The sequence below is a fragment of the Cavia porcellus genome, unplaced genomic scaffold, assembly GCF_034190915.1.
Source record: "Cavia porcellus strain 051 isolate PalLab524CR breed Dunkin Hartley unplaced genomic scaffold, mCavPor4.1 scaffold_30, whole genome shotgun sequence".
Classification (NCBI taxonomy): Eukaryota; Metazoa; Chordata; class Mammalia; order Rodentia; family Caviidae; genus Cavia; species Cavia porcellus.
The window spans coordinates 36,564,146-36,573,502 of NW_026947513.1; the positions used below are offsets into that span (position 1 = coordinate 36,564,146).

The following is a 9,357-nucleotide window of genomic DNA, read 5'->3' on the forward strand; positions in this document are numbered from 1 at the left end:
TGGTAGTGCATTTATTTTTTTTTCTGTCTTCCTGCTTACACAAAGCTATTCGTTTCAAAGGAACTAATACAAATCATAAAGAGAAAGCACAAAAATACAGGCAAGAAAAATAGTACTAAAACCAGGTGCAAATGATGAAGTGAATCCAAGTCATTAAGCTTTCTGATTAGCACCTGAGGTTTCTGCTTTGTTTCATTTTGTTTTGTTTTGTTTTTTAAATTGAAGTAGAAACACAAGGTGATAAAGTAAATTTTAAAGCAGTGACCAGAAGCAATCAGAGGACAGAACTTATTGGCTGGCCACTAACAGCACTTACATGTAACTTCAAGTTTAACAGAGCTGTGAGACCTGATTATATATTTGATTTCACTATTTGTAAAAGTTCACTATTAAACGTCCTTGAAGTGATATCTCAGAGCCATTAGCATAATGTAAACAAGTAGGCCTGTCATTTTTGAAAATGGAGCATAAAATACATTATAAAGTTAAAGGTTGAGGCCAAAAAATAAATCATAGTTAATATAAGACATCTATAATATAGTACCTAAAAATCTTACAGCAGCATACCTTATACCTTAAAAAACAAATATAAGCCTGAATATATCATTTTTCTCTGCCCTGACATATTTTTACCTAATATTTACATCACAATAAATTTTCATAGATAGTTTCGAAGCATACTGAACTTAACAAAAAGCATGCCAAATTATAAAAAGGACCAGAGAAATGTATTTTAAGAAAGCATTACTTCTCAAAAAAAAAAAAAAAAATCAATGTCATACTTAAACCTATCCTCCAATTTTTAATTAAAATTTTGCAAGTATTTTAAAGATTATCATAAATTCTCTCAAAATAAATAAAATCTAATACAGTTTTACCATAAGTAGTAAGTTGATGAAGGGAAGGGAATAATTTAGCCAAATTGTACATAGACACAGCCTTCATAATCATGAATATATAAGCTTTATATTTTACAGAAAGGGAAAGTTATTATTTTCTGATGAAGTCAATGCAATTATCTAACTTTTAATTTATTCTTATTCATGGGTGGGAAATGAACAGTAGAAAACAAGCAGGATTACAATTAGAAGTGTTAAATCTTTGACATGAGTATTAGATTTAGACAGTAACGAATGGATCATTTTCATGCAAATGTAATTAAATTTTTATGCAAAAAGTATTATTTATAAAAAGTAATTTTAAAATATTAAAATGTATGATTGGCTGAAGCATCTCATCTGTACACTTGCTTTTAAAAGTTTCTAGTCTAAAGTATTATTTAAATAAATTCAAATGTAGCTAAGAAAAATTAAATTAACCTAAAAGGGCCATATATGAAATTTTAAAATATTGCCTTGTATCAAAAGATCGTTTTGCGCTCCTAGGTTCCTGTCATGCTGTACAGACCTAAGTGCAGGAAGTAAGGTACTCTTTTAGAGGGTAATCATGCTCTTTTGCATGGCCTTGGGCTATTTGCTTAAAACTCCCAGTTTTCACAGTTGGTGCTAAGTAAACCATATTCTAACCCTTTTTCTGGTTATTACAAACAGAAAGTTGTTTGTTCTAACAGTTGGTGCTAAATCAGTCACAATCTCACCCTTGTCCCCATTATTGCAATTAGAGAAAGTAATGCAGTGAAAAAGACCCTAAAAGCATTCTGGAAAAACACACTGAATGCATGTAATTCCTTATTCTTTCTCTTATTCTTCTGCTTGTTCTCACTGCTAATCTTTGACTGTTTTCATCTTCATATGAAGCGAATTGGTTGGAGGGTCTATAAGAATATTTCCACGTCAAGTATTTACTATTCATTAATGACATATTACAGTAATAGACTATTACTTGATTTAATACTGTGTGATACACTGATGCTCTTTAATAAATCAATCAAGACTGTTTGCAATACATAAAATATGCACTATATGTAAACTCTGGTATTGTGATTTTTTTTTAAAGTAGATATTTAATGCTTCCTAGCATCACACAAATATCAGCTTTTGCGAAATATCTAAGTTAGAGGTTTTTAAGTCTGTAAGTTAAATGTCATCAGTAGTTGTTTAGTCCTTACAATGTTTAAAAAAAAAAAAAAAAAATATATATATATATATATATTCATATAAACTAAGTTAGTAAATACAATTTGTTTAAAAAATGGTTTTCTAATTTCTCTAAAAAAGAAGGAAGATTTGGAATCATAGGTCAGAGCGCCACATCAGAGTAACAACTGTCTGCTGGTAGCCGAAGAGGCCCTTTAGGTAGAGTGGAACTTTGTGAACTTTTAGCAGGCATATTTTAACTTTTTGTTTTTCAGGGATGCATCAAGGGATTAATCAGAGTCCAAAAGAACTGAAACACAAGAGATCTGATCATAAGGCATTTGGATAAGCTACCCAAAGCAGGAGGTTTTTTAAGCAAAACCTGAGTCAGTGAATTTAACCTTTAAATTTTACATTTGCCACTACTAAGTGTATCTTCCCATAACATAACATCAAGGTATATGCAAACTAAAGATTGTCAGCCTGTATTTTTTTTTTCTTTTGTATCTGCTGCATAGATCAGACAGTGCCTGAGCTGTATATAGTTTTGAATTACAACGATAAAACATAAACTGTGTGAACACGAACCAAGAGCCAGACTGTGCACTGTGTTTCCTGCTCATATGTTGTCTCAGCTGTTTTGCGCTTTACAGTTTCAGCTGAAGAATGTCCATTTATCACGTAATGCTAATCAGTTATCATTCTGCTCTACATTTTCTGCAAAATATTGCTGGGAAGTCTGTTCTGGATTTGATGGATAGCCAGAGAGGGATAGCGCATAACCAAAAAAAGGCATAAATACTCACAGATGTCTGGTCATACAGATGAGTTAGAATCAAAGAAAATTAGTGCTGGAGGAGACAGACGTGATCACAGAGCCACATCAGGGCAGTGTAAACTTGCTTTTTCTTCACCTTTTTCATCCAAATGGGCTTTCTGCTCATTAAAATAAATATTCAAACCAGAAAGACTTCATTTGTTTCCTTAAACTAGGAGGGGATATTTTCCCCCTCTAAATGTAAACCCCATATCAAGAAGACAAAAAACAGAAATCCTGTTTATTTCTGAAGACATCCAAAAAGCTGTCCAAATCTAAATTAGAGCATATGGTGCAAATTCCACTACTCATCCTCTCCACATCCCGTCACACCTCCCCCATCTCACTATTGTTCTGCTTGAGTAATCTGTTTATAGTTCCCTAGCTAAGAATGACTGAATTAAAGCCAATATTTGTTACATCAAAATAATTGGCTAGCTGAACATAACACAGTGATTTTACTGTTTCCTTATCCCATCAATGATTTTATACTATTTGTCAATGGATTTCTGAGTATCACGGTTTCTCACATTTTAATTTTTGCTGTTATATATTAATCACTTCTTATACAGTAATGTGTGTATCAGCCTTGTGTTTGCCCATCTCTGTGCTGTATTTTCACACTGAGGATCAATCATTACTATTATAACACCTAAGAAAATTATTCCGTATGAGCTAGACTCAGTGTGAGTATAAGTGCTTTAGTATTTTTATCCACAAATATAAATACTAATTTTTTGTTTTTTGTACATTCCTTTTAACTGGTGAAAATTTAGAACTAGAAAATTGTAATTTTTTCTTCCCAGTAATTGTTTTTGCACATAGTGATACTTCAAAATGAAAAGCAGAGATAATTTATTTATGGTCTTCTATAGTATTAACTTTAATTGGCCTGTAAGTATAAATTCATCCCTCTTAAAGCTGTACCATTTTCATGTTTCTTATGCCATGCTTGTATTTCTTATATTCATTGTGTAATATAAATTATAGATGATAACTTAAAAGCATTGTATATTTGTTTTGACAATAATCAGAAATAGCAAGATTTCAAATTGTGGTGATGAAAGAATAAAGCTTAAAGGTTGAGGGAGCATTGCAGATTTAAACCACTAAAAGTGGATTTTGTTAAAGGCAGTGACCCCACAGAGTGGAAAGACCAAAAAATAAGAGTTACTTTGGGAAAGTCATAGAGTAATTATCCACTTTACATTGCTATCATTTGAAGCCTTCTTTTTTTTTTTTTTTTTTTTTTTTTTTTTTTTGTTATGGACTTTGGGGAAAAGATTTATTATATTTATTTTGATTTGGAATTGTTAACAGAAAATTGACTTTACTATGCAAATAGCTATGGCTTTTGTATGCAACAAAAATATCATCACATTACCAATCAGAAAAATGCACCGTGTTTTAAATTGAAAAATCCCTCCCTCACACTTACTCACTAATTCTGTTACCATTTTGAACAGAACTGTACAGTTCTTCCCAGTACTTTGAAATGATTCAGTATGTAAAGATCCACCTCTCTTCAAATTCAAATGTCTTGAGACTGTTAAGAGAAATTGGCAATTTCAAATATAGATGTTATATTCTTAATTTGTTCAATACATAATTTTTGAGTTACTGTTACTAAAACCTGCACTAACATGTGAAAACATATTGCTAAACTTCAGGATTCTCTAGTCAAGGAAAGTAACTTAAGTTTGATGTGAGGACATGCAAGGTTGCTTATTTCCTACCCCTCCCATTGGACAAAGAGCTTGTTTGGGGCAACCGGTATGGTAAACCTCAGAATCAGTAGTAACTCACTGATCCTGTCTTTGTCTTCATAAATACTAGCAACATCAATTCCTATGCAAAAAGCAGTCCAATCAAATGCACTCACCACAAAATACAAGAAAAATGGATTACTTTGAATGCTCTTATACTAGCGACTGAACTGTTTTTAAAAGCCTCTTAAAAACATTAGTTCATCATACATTCATTTCATAAATGTTTATAAAACAGTCCCATTGTGACAAGTTTCTGTGAACACTGTGATAATAGTTATAAAGATTCAAAAACTAGAAAGGAAGACAGGAAGAAAACATGAATTTCAATACAAGACTCTGAGACACAGGGTCAGAAGCCTTTGCCCAGGAACACAGAGGAGGTGGGGAATCGGTCCTGAGGAACACAGGAGGCCTTGCAGACAGTGTGAGGTTGAGGGGGTCACATCTATCAGGAACACAGTACAAAGGCAGTCCTGACTGCCTTCATGACCCAGGAAGTACCTTACAATGTTTGGTACTTTAAAAAGAAAAATGTCACTGAAAATTTGAAAAATGTATTAGGAAAATACAAGACTAGATGCCATAGTCTTAAAAAATAGCAATCTGAACTGAGGCTATAGTAGTTAGATGAAGGCAGGTAATTTAATTTGAGACTAAACAAAACAAGTCAAAGAGCTACAGTAGAGTGACTGAATCCACCTTGAGATTAGTGAAGGCAGTTGTCTTAAAGGAACCTACATGACAGTTCAATTTCACCATTAAGGCAAGACTCATTCATTTATATGAAATTCATCACCTGTCTTTATCATTTCTATACCTAAAATTGCCTTACTACTTGATATGGATATAAATACTAGATATATTCCTCCACCAAAAAAATAAAATACTGATTCATTTCTCCTTCATGCATTCAGCCATTTCAGAAACATCTTTTTGAGAATCTTCTGACTGTCTCTCAACTTATGTGGACCAGTAAGACAAAACCACAGCTGACAAGAGGCATCAGAATGAAGAAGAGACAGTGCACAGATGTGGTAAGAAGGACCCGGCATTTAGGATGGACAAAAACTAGGTAGCAAAACTGCGACTGAAAAAACAATAGAACTATAATAGAAGGAGCTGCCGGGAAGACCATGCTGAGTCTGTGTTCACCATGATAGTTATTCTGAGAAAGCCTGTGAGACCCTGAGGACATTGCCACAGGAGAGACCCGCGCTGATGATGCCATGTTTGTAATTTGAGAGATTGTTTGGACTGCAGTGTGTAAAATAATGGACTGAGAATGGTTCAGGACATAAGTAGGATATTTCTTCCTCAAAGATAAGGTAATTTTGAGTACTACAGTTAGGGATGTGGACAAAAAAGATAAAAGCTATGGAATATGGAAAACCTGTAAAAAGTGAGAGAAAGGAAACTGCCAAGATTTCTGGCTTGGGGCTGGGGATTTAGCTCAGTGGCGTAAGTGCCTGGCTTGCAAGCACATGGTCATGAGTTCGATCCCTGGTACTGATATATTAAAAAAAAAAAAAAAAAGATTTTTGGCTCATATTACCATTCATTGTAAGTAACACTACCAGCACAAATAACATTAGAAATGGACCTTTTCTATTTGTGTGAATGGTGGAGAATGACATTTTAGAGGGCCTTTGGAATATATAGAATAAATGTTTCATAATCAGATATATAGTGTGTTCCCAAAAGATTGATATGTTTGATCCAAAGAAGATGAGGTTTCTATTGACTTTGTGAATTAAAACTTAATGCCAGGCACTAACCAGGAAAAAAAAAAGAAAAGAAAAGAAAGTTGGAGTTTGTGTGAAGTCTTTTTTTTTTATTCTGTTTTAATTTAAAATTATATGATGATTGACCAGGAAATACAGTGACAGTGTCTCCCAAGTGAAGGTAACTATCATACACGATAAGAAAGCTGGTTTTCACTGGACTTTCCCTTTCTGTGTTTTTGGATAAGAACGAAGCACAGTTGTAATTCTTCCATCACTGAAATGTCATAAGAGTGTGGTAAAAATTAGAAACAATGATCTTTGGCACATTAGTAATAATATAATTAAAATTATCAACTATAAAACTTTTCTTGGACAAAGAGGAAAAGAAAGAAGAAGTCTAAAATATTGGAGAATTACAGTTGCACATGATTTCTCAAGATGTTCAGGAGTTACAAAGGCAAGAACAGAGTAAGCTAGAGGGTAGGGTAAAAGATTTCATTTAGGAAATTCGAAGAGCAGTTAAGGATGGGATTCTAAGCATGATTATGTAAGATAAAATGAAGTAATAAAAAACTATTAAATGGATTATTGTGATAAATGCAAATATGATTTGGCTTTGAAAGAATTCAAAATAAGAGGAAGACTTGCATAGTAGGTAAATTTTCCCCTTTTTCTTTTCCCGAGGAGAGATGAGGTGAGAGATTATTAGGAACCAAGAAAGGAGGGCATAAAGACCTGATTTTCAAATGTGCAGGGATGAGTACGAGGATATTATGAGCTGAATTATATCATAAAAATTCATAGGACAAAATCTTGTTCCCCAGGAGCCTGGAATGTGACCACCTGAACCAAAAGCACGTGAAAAGGTAATTACAGTTAAATGAGGTCATTAGCCCTGAACCTCAATCAAGATGACAGGTGTCCTCTAAGGAAGAGGTTAAGTTACAGGTACCCACAGTGACAAGATGGTGTGAAGGTACAAAGCAAAGATCACAGTTATGGGACGAGGAGCAAAGCCTGTGAACAAACGTCAGTACTCCATCATACAGTTGTACCCTTCACAACTGGGAGACAATAACACTCCGCTGTGTAAATCAGCAAGTCTGTGGATCAGGGAGGGCAGCCCCAGTAAACTAACATGGAGGTGCAGAGGAACACGGATGAGAGCAATGAGAAAGAGCTACTAAACTCTTATTCTAGACATTGAAGTTGGTGTATGTAAAATGAAATAAAAGCTACTCAAATGTACTACTGGGCATATTTGTCATCAGGGTCTCACGTACAGGAGGGTACTCAGTGAATCGTTCGTAGATGTAGAGGGGGATATATATATATATATATATATATATATATATATCTCCCTATTCCTAATAATTCAAATTCAGTTCCAAGATAGAAAAATTCAAAAGGATCAAACTAGCGTCTGATTTTGGCATATAAGCCAGTGGCATTCTTATGCATACTGCTAAGTACAAAGTAAAGTAGTTTAATTAGGTGTACTATTTAGATCAATCCAGATTTAGATTGCCAATTTAGATAGCAGCTGGTATAAAGTGGAGGAAAGTAACTAAAGACCTCTCACATTTTGTCTACTTTCACACTAATTTAAATTTGGAATAGTCAGCAGGCTACATTTTTAAGATTTTATTTTGTATTCTCAAGAATAATAGTCAAGAGAAAGAAAAATGAAAGCAGACCTACCAGTAGACCTGTGGAAAGGCAGAAATTTGCTTTGGAAAATGATGCGATCTTAGAATCGAAAGAAAGTTAATTTGCAAAAAACAATGCTTTACCAAATGCAATTGTTGCTGAAGACTAGGGTAGAGGGTAGGATGCCTTAATTGCTTCTTAAAGAGTAGCTTAAGACTCAAGTTAATTTGATGCATGGAGGAGATTTCCTAAGGCAAATGGAATTGCCTTCTAAAGAGGGAGTAAGACCAAGAGACTTTTGAAGTCTTCCTGAAAATCACAAATAGCTATTATCTGGAGAATTTAAAACTGAGTTCTCATGACTAGTTAAAGAGATATGAACCTATTTGAAAAGGGGTAAAAATAGAGATTTTTCAAAAAGAGTACTTCTGAAACCTTTTGGATTTTCCAAGAGGATAGAGTTATACTCTGAGAAGTAGCCATTCTGCTCCTGTATGAGGGATCAGGGAACGTGAAAAAAAGACACCCAGAAAATTTAGTCCACTAAAAGGAAGCCAGTTAAAACAATTGGTGAAAGCTTATTATAATAGTCAACCTCCTCTATTAAAAAAGAAAAAAACATGATCGGAAGGATAGTAATAGGTTTCTTTTTTTTTTTTTTTTTTTTTTTTGCTTATTTGATCTGATTTGTAACGTACCAGATAGCTTGAGAGGGACCTACTACTTGCTCTTCATGAAAAATCCAAAAAGAAAAAAAAAGGTGGCAAGGACAAAAAAATACACACCCAGAAAATGAATAGCTAAGCCTTATAGAAAGAAAAAGGAAAAGCTTTGAAAATTATATAACAATAATGTGATATTCTTCATGCTAAAAATAGAAAATAAAGGTGTGTAATGAAAAAGTAGATTGGACTTTTTAAACTTACTAAAAATTTGGGAAAACTTGGGTTAAATCACGAAAAAACGAAGAATTGAGGCAATGGAAGCCTTGCTTTAGAAGTAAAGGAGATTCAAAGTACTTTCCTAGTGTTTTTGAACGGCTGATACACAATACTTGCGAATTGGAAAACTAAAACTGTGAAGGGAAACCCAAGCTTGTGACACACAGTTTTCATCCCACGAGATTCTAGAAGCACATGTTTAGAAATGTGAACGGCAGCACCGTAAACTCAGCAGTCTGTGTATAGTGGCTCTCCAGCTATCTCAGTGAATCTACCAAACCCACCTGCTCAGAAGGCAGCAGCAGGGTACCAGGACCAGCATTGGGCAAAACCCTCAGGCTCTCTTTGTGAAGAAAAAGCAGGACACAGAGCACAGAGCATGGGTTTTGTCATCTGGGGAAGAGGGCTCTGTGGCCCGAA

General features: G+C 34.1%; 1 long non-coding RNA gene across 3 annotated transcripts in view; it reads right to left on the reverse strand.

Moving 5' to 3' along the window:
* Positions 1 to 3,114, reverse strand: part of LOC106028034 (uncharacterized) — a 111,632-nt gene extending 108,518 nt beyond the window's left edge. For all 3 annotated transcript variants that reach the window (XR_001201643.2, XR_010044674.1, XR_010044673.1), the window contains exon 1: positions 2,843 to 3,114. This is a non-coding gene — a long non-coding RNA (uncharacterized LOC106028034). The remainder of the gene's footprint in view (positions 1 to 2,842) is intronic.
* Between the last annotated feature and the right edge of the window lie 6,243 nt (positions 3,115 to 9,357).